The sequence below is a fragment of the Camarhynchus parvulus genome, chromosome 2 (genome assembly GCF_901933205.1).
Source record: "Camarhynchus parvulus chromosome 2, STF_HiC, whole genome shotgun sequence".
NCBI lineage: Eukaryota > Metazoa > Chordata > Aves > Passeriformes > Thraupidae > Camarhynchus > Camarhynchus parvulus.
In genome coordinates, this window is record NC_044572.1 from 63,717,022 (window position 1) to 63,733,078 (window position 16,057).

At 40.0% G+C, this 16,057-nt stretch overlaps 1 protein-coding gene across 2 annotated transcripts in view; it reads left to right on the plus strand.

Annotated features, from left to right (window-relative positions):
• The first annotated feature begins 12,522 nt into the window (after window positions 1–12,522).
• The window catches only part of CAP2 (cyclase associated actin cytoskeleton regulatory protein 2), a 70,016-nt gene continuing 66,481 nt past the window's right edge, over window positions 12,523–16,057 (plus strand). For both annotated transcript variants that reach the window (XM_030943429.1, XM_030943431.1), the window contains exon 1: window positions 12,523–12,607. The gene's annotated coding sequence lies outside the window, so the exon portion shown is untranslated. The remainder of the gene's footprint in view (window positions 12,608–16,057) is intronic.

Sequence of the window (16,057 nt, forward strand, 5' to 3'; positions counted from 1 at the left end):
AATCTTCATTCAAAACTAAAAAGCCCCACAACAGTGTCAAAGCAAAACTGCCACCCCAAGCCACTTCCAACTGTCAAAACATTTCTATGACTCTGTTTAAAATAACTTTCATGGCCTCTCCAGATTTCTTATTCCTAAAATGATCCCCTAAAATAAAGGAATTAAACCCCTGTGTTTAAAAGGTCACTGGCATAGGAAACGATGAGTTAATAACGAGGTGTCAACAGCAGTAATGAGGTAATTTTTTGATCCCAAACTAATCCAAACAGTTGGAAGATAATTCCCTAATGTGCCAAATAAGTTCCATCCCTCTCAACTTTGAGAGAACAAAAAAACAAGCATGAAAATAGGAATGAGATTTGTACAAAAAACACATCCTATGAATGAATCTAGGAAATAATTTAAACTGTCATAAATTGGAAATAACATATATGGAGACACAGGATGGATTTTAAGCTCTTACAACACAAAGTTTTCTTCCATTTACTGAAATCAGTCTCACTTAGTATGAAACTTCATTTGACACACATATTGTGCCTCAGACAACAAAAAGCAGTAGCTTGGCCAAGTTTCCTAACAGATCTGTGGATAAGACCACAAAGCTTTAGTCTGCAGGGAAAAGCAGTTGACTTGGCAAGTCTGCCTATGGCTCACTGACCTTTATTTCAGAAAAGGTCACTGCAGAGTCAGGTTCCTGAACTTCCCAGGGATTCTGCAACTCTAAAGCTAGGGATCTTTTAGAGTATAGCATCATGATAGCCTAAAGAAACATGAATAAATAACCCCTTTTTTTAGATTCCCACAAAACCTTTTCAGAAGTCCAGGAGCAATCGGGAGTGATACCAGTACAGTTCTTGGTTATCAGCAACCAAGACATTGCTGAAAAGCGCTGTAAGAACACACAAAACCAGCTGCACATAGGTGAAAGGCTGAAGGTTTCTGTGTCTGTATGAGGAGCTCTGATAGTCTGTTGTTTGCCCTGAGCACAAGTATGAGAGTTTAGCTTATAGTGCTATCAAGCTGGCTCTTCTTGTTACATTCAATACAACGAATAAATAAAAAGGCAGTGAATTTTTTTCCCCCAATTATTTTCAGTGGAAGAATAGAACACTCTGCACCTTCTGCTGCAGGAATTAAGTTATGAACCAAGGCAGATTATAATTGATTTGCTAAAGGAGCCAATAGAAACTCCTGAGTTACACAGCATTTTCACCAAGAGAATGACGGACTGAAACAGGTTTAACACTGATGCTAGGTTAAATCTTAAATTAGGCATGTGCAAAGCCTTTTGGTTTTTCAGGGTGTGCCTCACACACGGAATGAACAAATCAGTTTTTAAAGAGGTGACACCTCCACAATTAGAATGATTATTTTAAAGAATCATAGAATAACTCAGATATGGAATTGTAGATGCTATAAAAAATCATCCTATTATTACTAGTTCCAAAGGAGCAGTAGCTACTGACACTGCTGAACTTTTTGATCATTCTTCTAGATTAAACTACTAGCAATTTTCTAAAAAGTGAGTTTCTTTTCTATACTTTATGTAATTTAAATCCTCATCTTTGGTTTCTTTTTTAAAGATGCATCAAATAAATGGTTTAAATAAGACAGAAGAAGCTCCATGAAACTACTCTTGCTGAAATGAAAAAGTTGCTTTCTTTGGAAAAAAAATTTAGGGGCCCATGGATTAGATGACCTGAAGAGGTCCCTTGCAACATAAAAAATTCTGGGATTCTCTGATAGATATTTTTATATATTATATGTTCTATACCTCATCAATTGAATAAACTTTATATTTTATTTTACTTATAAGTATTAATTAATATTAAATATATTTTCATTACACACGATGCAATTTTATGCATTGTATTTTACATATTCTATCATGCAAATAAAGCAAAATAAAATCAAACAAATATAATGTGGCCATTTTTCTTTAAATAAAGTTATAAACTAAAGAATTACTGGCAAAAAAAAAAATTAGTAAGAGAGAAAAACAGATGTTCCTATGTTCTTGATGGAGTATTTTAACAGCAGTCTCCAGTTCAATGTGTATAGTGACAACAAAGGAACAGCCACTATGACTATTAGCACTGCAATTCCTTATACAAATGGATCAATGGATCCTTATACAAATAGATCTATGCGTCTGTACACACACACACACACGACAAACCAGTCCCAATAGAACACTGGTTCATTTCCATTTATAATTCTGTGTGCAGTCACACTTTTCCACCTATCCTGAAGGTCACAAATTTGCATTTGGTGGGGGGATGGATGTGTATTTCCAGCACCCAAAATTTTTGAAAAAGGGAAACTGCAACTGCTTTCCAGCCAAGTATTAACACCAGGCTGCATCCGCCAGTGCTGGATGGAAACTGAGTAGTCCCGGCCTTTGCAGGTGGAGCGTGGGAGGTGAAATCCACTGTCAGTGAATGAGGTTGCTGGGCAAGACACACACACACTCCCACACAGCAGCTGCTACTGCTGTTCCTGTCAATAGCCCCAAGAGAAGGAGAGAGACTTTTTCAAAGGTGAGCTGATTCAACTGCACAAGGGTTTAAGGACATTTTTACTAATTATTTCCTTAATTAGAGCTATCTTCTATTAAATAATGGTAACTGCTCAAGCAGACTTTGGCTGGAACAGGAGTGGACCCCTAAGAACTGCCACCCACTCTCTCAAATCAATGACTAAACTTGTGCTGACTTAAATCACCCTGGAACAAACAGACCTTTAAACCTGAGGCTCTCCCTCAAACAAAAATGGACTAAAGTCAGCAGGTGTTTTGCTCAGAAAGGCTCCAGTATGAACTTCCAACTACTGAAAACAGCCCCTGGACACACACAGATGCACTGCCCATCATCCATCAAGTCTCTCTACTGAAATGTAGTTTTGTAGAAAACCTAAACATCTCTGAGGAACTGAGCTTTTGCTCATCATTCTCCTACTGGAGAGTATCAGGAAACATGAATTAATAAGTGTATTTTCACCTATACTAAGGGGGTCTAACACTTGTTATTTGTTGTCACTCAGCAAACAGTCAGAAATGTGACACTAACTTTTGAGTTTTGGTTGTAGTCTTGAAAATTAGTATTTGCATTTCAAAAAATGAAAACATTAAAAAGGTTGAGATTGATGTTATAGAAGTGACATCCAAAATGACAAGTGGAAAATGTAGAAACAAATATCAAAACAATTAGTAATACCAAAACAGCAATTGTCCCTTCTTTTCTTCCCTGCTTTTATTCATTGAACAGTAAATTACCACAGAAGATATACATGCAGCCTTTAGGCTGGAGATCTGTATCACACAATAATCAGTATAACCAATCTCCAGCAACTCCCATATATGCAGCACATCAGGTTCTCTACCAAATTTGTTCAATAACTAAAATTAACACTTTAAGGAAGATATGGTATGAATACCACAGGGATTCCTGGAAAAGCTGCACTTCAGGAAATATTTAAGCTTCTTAAATTTTATAACATTAATGCTGATGAGCCATTATAAATACCGATGAATGACTCTGGAAAGGGATCATGTGTTGTTCAGCCCAGCTGAAGACATAGATGAGCCTGTGGTTCCAAGAATGTTAAGGGGACCATCTTTTCCCAGAAGATTTCACTCCAGTGTTCCTATGACACATTTTAGTTTCTTTTTATGAAGTGCTTTGCAGAAGAACTCTCTGCAATTCACTCCCTGTTGCTGCTGACCCTGAGGCCCCCAGTGTAGCCCCTAACTTTGCTGATCTCTAAGGTACATACACGAGAGGTGACAGGAGCCACAGACAAACCACTGAAGCACACTGAGGCAGCCAAGCACAGGCGAGCAGAACAGGTTTAGCTGATTATTGCAGGATGAATGAAGCTGGTGGCTGGAAGAGGCTGGATTGGTCTGCTCACAAACCTGAACAACCATTTGTAAGCCATGGCATGGATGAGTTTGACTTTGTAAATACATTCCTCATGGCAATACCCAACTATTTGCATTAAAACCTTTTACCCTTTTATAAATACCACAACATGCAGTTTTGATGCTTTAAACACACTTTACTCAATCTGTGGTCCGAGTCTATCTTGTCGTGGGGAAATGAGTTGGAAAAATGTCCCAGCTCAGCAGCTGGGCAGTAGAGGCAGGTGATCTCCTACAGACCAGAGGGACAAGATAGACCTGAACTTCACTGGGATGCGGAAAGGTCTCTTGCTAATCTGATGTGCACATCAAATGAACAACAGTAACCTAATAACAAGCATCTGTAGGCCACAGATTGTCTATGAAGGTGCTTCTAGGTTTTTTCCTTTGTATCTAAACTATTTATATTTCAACCTAATGGGATATATAGGAACTTGGATTAAAAGTTCTTTTATCAACTACTTGTTTCACAAATATTATAAATTACATACTATTCACAGTTTTATTTAGATTGTACTCCAAGTATTTCTTTTTTCCCTTCAAAACCTACATATATGGTTAGCCTTATTAGCTCAAGGTTAAATATCAAATCTTCATCATATTTATTGTTCATGCTTTTTTTCATACTCTGTGATGTCAGTTAGAATAGTGAAAATCTGTATATAATCAATAGTATTGTTCCAGAAGTACTGAAACAACTGAATTAGAATCAAAACTGAAGTTCTTATTTATACCAAGGTTTTATATATTTTTACTGTTCATGGTTTACTTCATAAATCAGCCTTAGAGTGTTGTTTTCCTTTCTTTTCCTTTATGAAGATACAAGAATGGCACATCTGATGAGGGATTAAAAGAGAACTCCAAGATAAATTATTCATGAGAGCAAACAATATTCTTTTCTAAAGAAAATTATAGCTTTTAGAACACAGTGCAATATATGCAGAGACTTTGTAAATACAGGGAAGCAAGAAAATAAGAATGAAATAAATGACTGGTTTTAAACAAAAATACTATTTCTGGTACCTACATTTATTCAAGGAAAACATTCATTCAGACATGTAGGGTGAAATGCTGACCCTGTCAGCCAGCAACAAAACACTAACTAACTTGAGGAGAAACAGGATTTCATCCCATCAGTGTGAAATATTTATAGTTCCTCCAATCCATTTTAGATACTAAAATTAAGTATATTTTGTTACTTTTCTTTTTTTGTTACTTTACTTTGCTCCTCCTCCCTTTTTGAGGAAAAAAAAACCCAAGGTAATGTGGCTATTTGGGCTAGATGATCATTTGTAGGTCCTTTCCAACTGAAATATTCTATTCTATTCTATTCTATTCTATTCTATTCTATTCTATTCTATTCTATTCTATTCTATTCCTTGGCTTGATTCATCCTAAAACCTTTTTTGGCTTTATATTTCCAAAGTAACACCTCCTTTATTCAACAGAGGAAATCCTTTTGCCACAGATGTATGGGGAAATCATGTATTGAGAAAGATTTCAGAATAGGGGCCTAGTCTTAAAAAGTTCTCAAAATATTGTAAAATAAAAAGATGCCACTCCACTTGCTATGAAGAATATAAAAGCTGGAGGAAATGATTGTGGTACGCTCTCTGCTGCTGCGTCTGATCAGCTCTGCATCCCTAATCTAGGTAGTCATAAATTGCAAAATAATAACTTAGTCTGACAAAACTGCATAATAATATAGCAATGTACTGTACCTAGGGATCCTTGACAGCAGTGTCATTTTGCAGGAGGATATAAAACTGAGATATCCTGACTCTTCAAGTTCTTGGTTGAGGGAGAGGTTGAAAGATCAGAAGAAAACTCACATTGCTGTTGGTCCTGGCATTCTGCATGGGGAAAAGCATAAATCACCTCAGATTCTTTCAAGAACTAGGTAAAGTATTTCAAAGACTCACATTCAAAACTCATGGGTTTCCCCCTCTATATTAGGGGAGTAAGTGTATTTACAGAAGATACCTGTCAATAGCTAAATGGGTTCTTACAGGAGAAGGCCAAGCATGGTGACTATGTTGAGGTAAAGGTCTTTATTTCCTGTCTGAGTGAAATGATCTAACAGGGACTAAGTGCTTTTCTTGCTGTCCCCTCACCCACACAGTGCAAAGGAGCTTGGAGATGGACAAAACTAACTAGGTACAGCCTTGGGAGAAGAGGGTAGCAACTGTCACCTGGCAGCTTATTAACTTTTGAGGAAGAACAGAGGAATTCTGTCTCTAAGGGGCTTTTTCTTTGATTTACTTGGCCTGTAATGACCACAACTGGAATTACACTACTTAGGAACCACTGTTTAGATAAGGGCACAGTTATTTAAATGCTTGGAGCAACACTAAATTTATATCTTTCAGAATACACATTGGTTATCTGCCCTCATTGCTTTTTGATTATATCCTACAAAGTGTTCTCTCTGACAAAAAAAATCTTATTATCAATTCATGTGGTTTCACCGCAAATATTGCACAAGTAGGTGTTTTCTTTGAAGCACCATTCCCTAGAATCAGGCAATTCTGTATTTTAAACAAAAAAAAAAAGTTTCAAGCCCAGTGGCTTGCACAGTAAACCTTGAATTCATTAACAAAACGAATCTCATATCTCATATCCCCAGTTTTTGAGGAAAAAAATCTTATTTTCTATGCATCTGGATTTTTCAGTACCTCCGCTGCACCAGCTGTCAGGGCTTTCCTATGCAACAAGAATATTGATCTCTGGTAATAATTTTTAAGTCTTCCCAGGAAAAAGTTTAGAGCTGACTCCATGCTTTCTACCTCTAGCAGATGGAAAAATAAAACAAACTACAACCACAATTTACTGGGGAAAAAAAAGGAAGTCACCTCCTCAGCAATAAGCAAAAATGACTTTGACTGATCACTAAATGAGGGATTTTAACTGCCAGTAGTACATGAAGAAGACTGATGCATTTTACTGATGATGTAGACACAGCAAGTCTTGACAAGCTCTGATCACAACAGTGATGCCATCACACACATGGTGATGAAAGAAACACAGCAGCAGACAACACGGAAAAACATGTCCCCTACTAAGAAAAAAATGCAGCCACAAGAATACACAATCAAAACACAATTAAAACACCAGACTTCCACACCTGATCCATTTGCACATTCTGAAAGTGTCTGGAGCTTCAGGGATGGTAGGACACATGAGTCAAAGAAGCTGTGGCATGAAGATGACCCTGAAACACTTTATTTAACTTCCAGCAGTGTTTGGATGCACTTGCATTTTCCTCTGTTGTAGATGGATTACAAAGCACTGGCAAAGACTAGGCTGAGAGCATGGACATTTAAGCAGCTGCAATTATCCTACTAAGATGGTTCACAGCTCACATCTGGGTCTGGAACAGTGAGCCAGCATCATGGTAAAGCTGTCTTGAAGCTACCAAAGCAGAACTATGCATTCAACTACTAAGCTGGAAGCAGTAGCTGGCTTTGTTTAGTTGTGTTGGGGCCTCACTAGAGAATACTGCCAGTCTCTCAAAGAATCTTCTGCATCCCAGATTGAAAGGAAGGTGAAAACAGAACCAGGAAGCTTAAACAGAAATGCTAAGATTCTAAAATGGGAAAACTAACACTGACCAATGAGTAAGACTTTGTTATGCCTTTTGACTACTGCTTCCATAGCTTTGGTCCACAGCAAGACCATTCAAGATGGCACAATAACAGTACACTCACATACTTGGAAGATTTGCTCAGTCAAATCATCCTCACTAGAAGTTCCTTGCAAATTTCTGCCTGTATTTAAATGAAAACCACAAAATTTCACTCTAAATCCATATCAGAATGCAGTAGTGTACAAAACAGGTTGTTTAGCAAAAACACAACCATGATCATCAATAGACAGGGCAATGTAAATACTTAGCAGAGCTGAGCTACCATACCCACTGAGGAGCTTTCCCAAAACTTCTACAGAACTGAATTAAACCACACAACTACCATTAGTAAAAGCAGTCACAAAGACTAGTATTTGTGAGATCAGAACAGTGTCCCCTTGGAATCAGCAAAGCCCTTAAATGTATACTGAGTTATAAAGAAGTAATTCCATCCCTACGTGACAAGCTGCTTAAATACAACAGGAATGCTTAAGTGCTCTGCTACACAGGGCTGCCATTACTCACACACTTAATGATAAGCACTTGCTCATTACTTCACTTTTTATGTTGCCATGTCTAAAAAGAAGCATGCGACTAATTAATGTACAATTATGAGAGCCCACACCCCCAGAGCTCACTGCATAAAAAAGAATACAGAGAAGAGATAAAAAAGCAGTAGAGTGACAGCTATGAAATTAAATGTAATTTGAATCTGCCTGCATATTTTACAGGTGAATGAGTGACAGGTTTCACCCTAGTTTGAAAGAGGAAAAGCCGTCCACTTCTTTGGCAGAATCTTCCCTTTATTTTTTCCTGCCTGTTTTGACACTTGATCTGTACAAGATAACCACAAAGGGCTCTTCAGGGATCCATTTTGTTAATTAGCTATATGTTGTTTTTCAAATTCTGTAGACTAAACAGCAGATTTGGTAAGCAAAAGCAATCCTGACATGTCCTGAATGCACTCCAATATTATTTAAGCACCTCTAGCAAATCACACTACCAAGATTTTCACATGACAGTCCAATTTCTTTTCACATCAGTAAGTGCTTCTGCAATTTTAATCCATATTTTCTGCATTGCCCCAGCAAAGATAGACTGCATGAAATTAAGGCAATAAGCAACAATATTTGTGTTTTTCTCCAGATTTGTCTATGAATCACTTAGGTGCAACATTCATCAATAGAGAAATTTTACAATCATATACATTGAAAGTCCATAAGTCCATTTTCAACACAGACTAGGAAAGTAGCAATTAACATTTTTAAGTCCTCTTCTGTGGAAAAAAAGTGTATGCAAATAAAAGATGCACCAGAGTATTTTCTTCTAAGTAGGTTACAATGCTGTCATTCTACAGAGATTTTGATAGCCTGCATCTACTGCTTCTGATGTGTACTTTGGGATCCCTGCACAACTTTAGAAATACACTCTTCTATAAAAGGGAATAAAACATGTCAGCCTTGGCACAGATTGTCTGCAGCAGCAAAGTTAGTAAGTAAAATGAAAAAAGAATCATAAAGTTATATTAAATCAAATCTACTAGACTGAATGAGCTGCTACATTTTAACTGGGTAACTTCCTGCAAGAGGGCTATTACTGCACCTCTTTGCTTAAGAAGAGCTCCTCAAAATTTCAAGAGGACTATGGCCCAAGTTAGGATTTTAAGGCTTCTTTGGAATGTTTTGATCTGGAAGTTGGTGACCCTGTCTTCACTAAGTACATAGATAAAAATCTTTAACTGTTAATGTTTCAATTACAGGCATCAATGTACTTTCTGTATATCTGAATGTATTGCTAGACTGAGGGCAAAGTGGCCAGCCCCAAGGCCTGATGTTCCAGTCATTCCTTGCTCAGTGCTTGATGCCAATTCCAATATCACTTTCAAAATTTATTCTTTAATGCTGTCCAAGCCCTCTTCCTGATGGAAGAGAACAAATGCATGTTATCCACTCATTTTTTTTGCACATACAATATTTTGCAAAGTCCAGAATTTGCACATCTTTCATATTCTTCTCTTTAGTGGGATGTTGCTGAGCCTGAATTGAAAATTCTGAAGTTCTTTAGTAGAACTGCCCTTTCAGATTGCCTTTATTTATTACAGAAACTGCAAGGCTTTCTTCTTTAGCATTTTCAAGCACTACATCTTATATCTTTGCTTGCCATTGGGTTTCCTGCCTTTTATGAGGTCACTTTACAGTTACTGAATCTCTCTTTTTCCTCTTCTTACTAAATTTATTACTTCTTGTTGTTCCTTTTACCTTAGACTAAGCCTTTTATGTTTGCCAAAATTCTCCTTGGGATAAGAAGAATTAAGTTGACTGTTTTGTGAAGAAAGGACTAGAAGACAGGAGCAAAGATGGATTACAGACATGTTTTAGACATGAAGGGCATATGGTTGTTTGGTAGCCTCATAAAACTTTCCATAGAAAAGAAATGCCTCATAGTTTCTCCTTCTTTTCTGTATGCCCATTATATAAAAGGATGATGTGAAGTGCTCAACTGAGAGCACTTACAATAAGAGCTTATAAAACTTTTCATCACTCTTATGTTTGCCCAATTATCCCATCATAAAAAAACCAAACAATATTAGAGGTAGCAGCAATTAAACTGAATAGTTTAGAAAATATATAAAATCAGATACACTTGAAATATTGACAATATAATTTGATTAAAATAAGGGATAGTTTGGTTCCAATAATAGTGCCTAAGCAAAAGATAACCGCGGGGTACAGAGTGCAAGGTTCTTGGACCCCTGCCACCTCACGTACAAGCTTGCCAAGTGAAGATTCCCTCCTTATATGCCATGTGTCAATGCCATCTCCTCCCATTTTCGATTCATCACACTTCTACCTCCGCCCTCATCACCACCTTTACCACGCATGCTCCACCACTCATTTAGGTGGTCGCACAAGTCTTCGGGGGTCGTTTTTGATGAAGGCCTCTCCTCTTCTTCGATGTCCTTCAACTCACCCCTGGGTTACACATGTGCACCAAGCCAGTACAATTTATAGCTGGCATTTTCCTGGGACCCAACCAGATTTTCCCTTCTTTCTGTTAATTTCTAGTAACTGTTATCTCTTGCTTTTTCCTGTCCTGGAACATCTGCAGGAAGAGGGGGGTGGAACCCCTCCTCTCCCTTTCTTTCTTGGCATTACATCTTTTAACTGTTGTATTATTATTTTCAAATATTAATTACTGTATCAATATTGATTACTGTTTCAATTTTGTCAGCATGAATCATACCTATTTACCACATCACTTAACTACATTTTCTCAAATTAAATTGAGATTCTACAGAAACTCTACTGCATTTATCCTCCTAAAGTTTCAACTTATTATGCTGACACTACACAAGTCTTGAGATTTTTTTTCCTCTGAGTTGTAAGAAATACAGACCTGGAACTTTACTCTAAGTGTAGTAGTTTCACTGTTTCTTAATCCTTTTGGGTTTTCCTTCCAGAAGGAGATCTTCTGGCTTGTTTCTTGTCTCTCTTGAGTAGTTTCTGTGTTCTGTGCATTTTTTCAATCAGGTTTTCAATTACATACTACCTTTACCCTTTTGGAAGGTTTGGCAAGACCCTCTGGTTAAAACATGTGCTGTTCTGTTGATTTCATCTGTCTGCTTGTACACGCCAAGGAGAACTAGTAGTTCGTTTCACTTCATACAGGAAACTGTGCCAGTGATTCTTTTGCAATTTCCAATGCCAATTACATTGTCTGCATTACTGAGTTTGGATCCCAGACAGATCCTTGCAGTCTGCTTGCTTTTGCTTAACACCGACTTTAGGCATGTGAGGTCTGTGAGCTGCTATTAACCATGGCATTCTTGTTAAAATATGACTTTCCTCAGCCCACATTTAACTGCTGCACAATTAAAACAAATCCTTGTGTTCTATGTTTTATAGTGGTGCTGTCAGACCATCAGAAATGAAACATAAATTCTTCTAAAATAAGCTATATGTATGACAGAAAAATGCGCTACCATTTTTCACATAACCACATGGTTGACTTGAAAAATATATTGACTTGAAAAATATATGTGGTCTTTTTTATAATCACCACCTAATGACTTTTTTTTTCCATTCAGAGCATACTGTTTCTCTAGAGGCTGTGAATTTTTGGTCTTCTCCCAAGACTTCTGTGCAGAAAAGCCAATTCATTTGCTATGAGCACGTGAAGCAGATTTCAGGTGAAAGTCCCTTGGGACCACATGGTGACAAGCACTGCACAATTGCAGAACACTCACATTTCCATTTGGCACGGGGTACAGATGGTGCTAAGCCCGGCGAGCCTGACAAATGAGGCCTAAGCACCAGGGTTTGCCCACTGAAGTCCTGATTTCATGGCCACACTGAATGAAGGCAGCAGCCCCACCGTGGGCCCAGCTACAGCTGTGGTCAGGCTGATACAGTTTAGTCCAGTCCAGAGCTGGCAATGAAGTATTCAGGTGTACATGAGGATGTCCTCGAACTTCCCTGCCGTGCGAGGTGAGGGATATGATGGTTTCGACAAGAGCTTCACTCTTCCTTCCCACTGTGGACCAGACCAGTGTCTTGTGGGATGCTCACTTCCAACCCTCTCAAGTTGTGCCCGACGGGCAAAAGCAGGGCCACCATATCAGCGGCCAGGGGTGCCCTGCACCCCGGGCTGCCTGCAGGGTCCCCTGCTCCTCCGTGATGCTCCACCACTGCCATCTCCCCGCAGATTCCCAGCCGCCGCCGTGAGACACCTCTCCCTCTCCCTCTCTCTCCATTTTCACACTCCACCCACTTTTTGCTTTCTTTCTCCATCTCTGCCACCGTCTCTCTCCCTCTCTGGACTTGTCTTTATTTGGCACTCCCGGAAGCCGCTGGGCATTGCTCTCCCTGCCTGCCCGGGCAGCTGATGTGCCTGACTGACACCGGCTCCCGCTGAGGAGGAGGAGGAGGGGAAGGAGGAGGAAGAGGAGGAGGAAGGAGAGCAGCGGCGAGGCGAGGGAGGGGGGGAGCGAGTGACCGGCCGCGGATTTTCATTGCAGAGAGGAGGGGGGAAAAAAAGGGCTACGCGGGTCATCAAAGCAGGTAACTCAAGAGCAGGCGGTGGCGGGAGGGGCGGGATGCCGGGAGCGGCCCGACCCCCCTGGCCCCGGGCAGGCGCGGCCGGGGCCGCGGGTGCGCTCCCGCCGGTGGCAGCGGCAGGGGCGGCCGCAGCCGACATCTTGGGGATGGGGGAAAGTGATGTGGGGCCGACTCCGGGCTCGGCCGGGGGCGGCAGGGCGGCGGAGTTATTCCTTGGGCGGGCAGTGCTCTGGAGGTATCTGGGTCAGGGACCCGCGCTGCCCCTCGACTTCCCTCCTGTCACCTGCGCCGGCCTGCGCACGGAAAACCTCCCCCTCCCTGCCTCCCTCCCTTCCCCCGGGTGCTAAGTGGGAAGGGAGTAATCTGGGCTGGGAGAGGGGAGACCCGAGCGAAATACCACGGCACGTCAGGGGTCCTCTTTGGGGCCGAAGCCGGATCTCCTCCGCCGAGCCCCCCGTCAGCGCCGGGAGCGACTCCGGGGGTGCTCTCGGCTGCGGCCCAGCCCCCGCCCCGGTCCCGGCAGCCGACGGGTTATTAAAAATGCCCTCGGCTTGTTTGTGCAGACCTGGCGGTCAAGCGGTGCCGGTCTTGAACTCTCTTAATCAGCGTAAGATGATCTAATTCTGAGGCAGGTGGCCGTAGTGCCGCTGGGTGTTGGGGCGCCGAGCCCTTGGATCCCCCCGCCCTTGGAGCCGGAGGTGTGCGTGTGGTGCAGGTGACAGAAGAGCCTGCAGGTTTAGCCCAGAGGAAAGGGTTAAATAGCATCTTAGGGTGAGCGTCCTAAAGGCGTAATATATACCTTTATATAAAAGATACTTCAAATACAGGTAGCTTTCAGAGAGGGCGAGAGGAAGGCAGAAATGAAGACCCGTGAAGCCGAGGTCCTGCATTTTGCCGTAACTTGACATCAGGAGCACTCCCCCAGAGGCCAGCACAAAGCAGAGAAGAACTTCTTATGACCTCACCCAAAAATGTGCAATCTGTCCTTTGCTTTGGGGATTGCTGTAGATTTGTATCTTGGCATTACAGCATCAACACTGAGGATTTTTATCAAGTGGAATTCAGATTTTGTAGGGGTAGTCTTAAAAAACAAAGACCATCTGGTGAAGAAAGCTTTTTTTATATACCTTACCTAATTGTTTCTGAGTGATGGAAAATGTCAGAAAAAGCCCCCTTCACAGAGGCCAGTCCATTTGGAAGTAGTTGGAAGGGATCTGTTTAGCAGGGCATCTGAGTGGGATAAACCTGCAGATTTTATAAATTTGTTTCTAAGCCAGGCAAAAGTGGCAGCGGTTTATGGACTACTATGTTTCATTGTTTTGTGAAATTGTAATGAGAAGACTCATCCTACTTCAGAAATGTAACTGGAAAAATAATTTGGTATAGTAACATGGTAGATGGAATGAGTTGGAACTCAATACAGTACTCCCAAATAATGGCCTTTGAAGACATTACTGTGATACCCTAATTTTTGTGCAAATTTTATCCTAGCATTTCCTTTTAATTGCTTATTATGCAAATGATAGTAAACTTTTTTCTGGTATAATGCATTTTCAGTACCAGGATTTTATAACACTGACTCTATTTTGAGCAAGTTTGCACAAGAACAAAGGCAATCTACCTTCTGCAACAAAGCCAGGCACATACAACAATATGGTCTTTTTGGTCTTGGGCTTAACAAAAATGCAAGTCTTCTGAATACCCCTATGATTCCTTTGTGTCTTTCCCCTTGAATGCTGCTCAGATGTGGAAGGTGGACAGGCAGAACTCCAAACTTAATGAATAAAATATGTTTTCTCAATTAAATAAAAATGAAGAGGATGTGCATTATTTACTATAATGGTAGAACCAACCTCTGACATGTTTTCATTATTCTTTGTCAGCTGTGGCTCTCACTTCAATGGAGAAAAGTGCTTCTTAGTATACCATAAGGAGCAAGGATACTAAGATTACATGTATTAAATTCCCTCCCATCATTAGATATTCTGATCCCACTGTATCATTTTTATTAAATATGCAAAATACATTGGGCACCCTAAGTTAAAAAAAAAAAAAGTGATTAAAATTCACCCAGGTCCAAAATTCTTGGTAATCTGAATTAGCAGGTACTGGAAAAATAGAGTGAGTAAGGAGGACTGGAAACCAGGCAACTTGTATTTAACTCTCAGGCTCAATGTTGACTTGCAACATCACCTGAACAGTCAGATAATCTATGCTTTAATCTGTGGCCTGTCAGTGGCAATAAAGTTGCAGTTGGTTTGAACTCTAGGGAGAGAAATGATGAACTGCCAAATATGTTAAAGAATATTCTTAGTGGTTCTGCACGAGTTCTAACGTCACGTGCAACAGCAGCAAACTCAGTAGCTGCAGTTGCTGCCTACTGGAACATCTGACTACATGAAAGGGAACATTCTGTGCTTATTGGGGCAAAACCAAAGAAACACCTATGATAGATAAGGCATACATTTTTTGCAGTTATTCTTCTGCTTTATTATGAACTGGTTAAAGAATTTTGCTTGATAAAGTACCCCTGATATATATAAATAATTTTAATTCCTTTTTCTAAATCTTCAAGTGCATCTTTTGCTGTAGAGGGGACAAATGGGAACTTGCCATTTTCATGTGGTACAGAGTCCACTCCAGTTGCTTACATAATACTTCAAACTCTAAAGATTCAGCTCTTCTTCAGAATGTCACTGCTAACAACTATACCAGAATAGCAACACCTTTACTAAGCACTGTGTGCTGAAGTGACAAAAGCATGCATGAGCACAGCTGCATCTATGGCAATCATTATGCTGATTCAGATGCTTCATCAAGAGTAGAGAATGTGGAGCTTCTTAAATCTCTGTGACCTCTGTCACCATTTAGCAAGACTTTATGGCACAGACACCTCTACAGTCTATACACATACTGCCTACTGCTGTCTTAATTTCACCTGTGTACTTAAGGTATTCTGACTATCAGTTTCAGGGACTTTTTGTTATTTAAAAGGTCCCATTGAGATTACTTTCCTTAGTATATGCTAATGGGAATTGTTTTGTCTGGCCCACAATTTTTCAGGGAACGGCAAGCCAAAGAGGTTGCTTGTAGAATTCCAAATACCAGTAGTAGTATGCTGGGAATTAAAGCCTTAATGCTTTTGTGGGCTATATAAAAAAAATGAAACAGGAAAATGCTCAATTACATAATTAAATAGTGGCACATTTTTCCAAGAAGATCTACTCAGATCCTAAGTTTTAAGCTATGTTTTGTATTCGTTTAAATATTTAATTAATTGCTCTTTGGAAGGAATGCAAAGAGCATTTACATTTCTGTGTATAATCTGTCATTGTTTAGAAACAGCAGACTAATTCACCTAGCACCTCTGGGCCCTCTAAAGCAACAGCCATCCTCAAAAAGGCTGACTTTTACAAGCCTCTAGGGTGGGTCCAGTTTGCTTTCTCTGTGTTT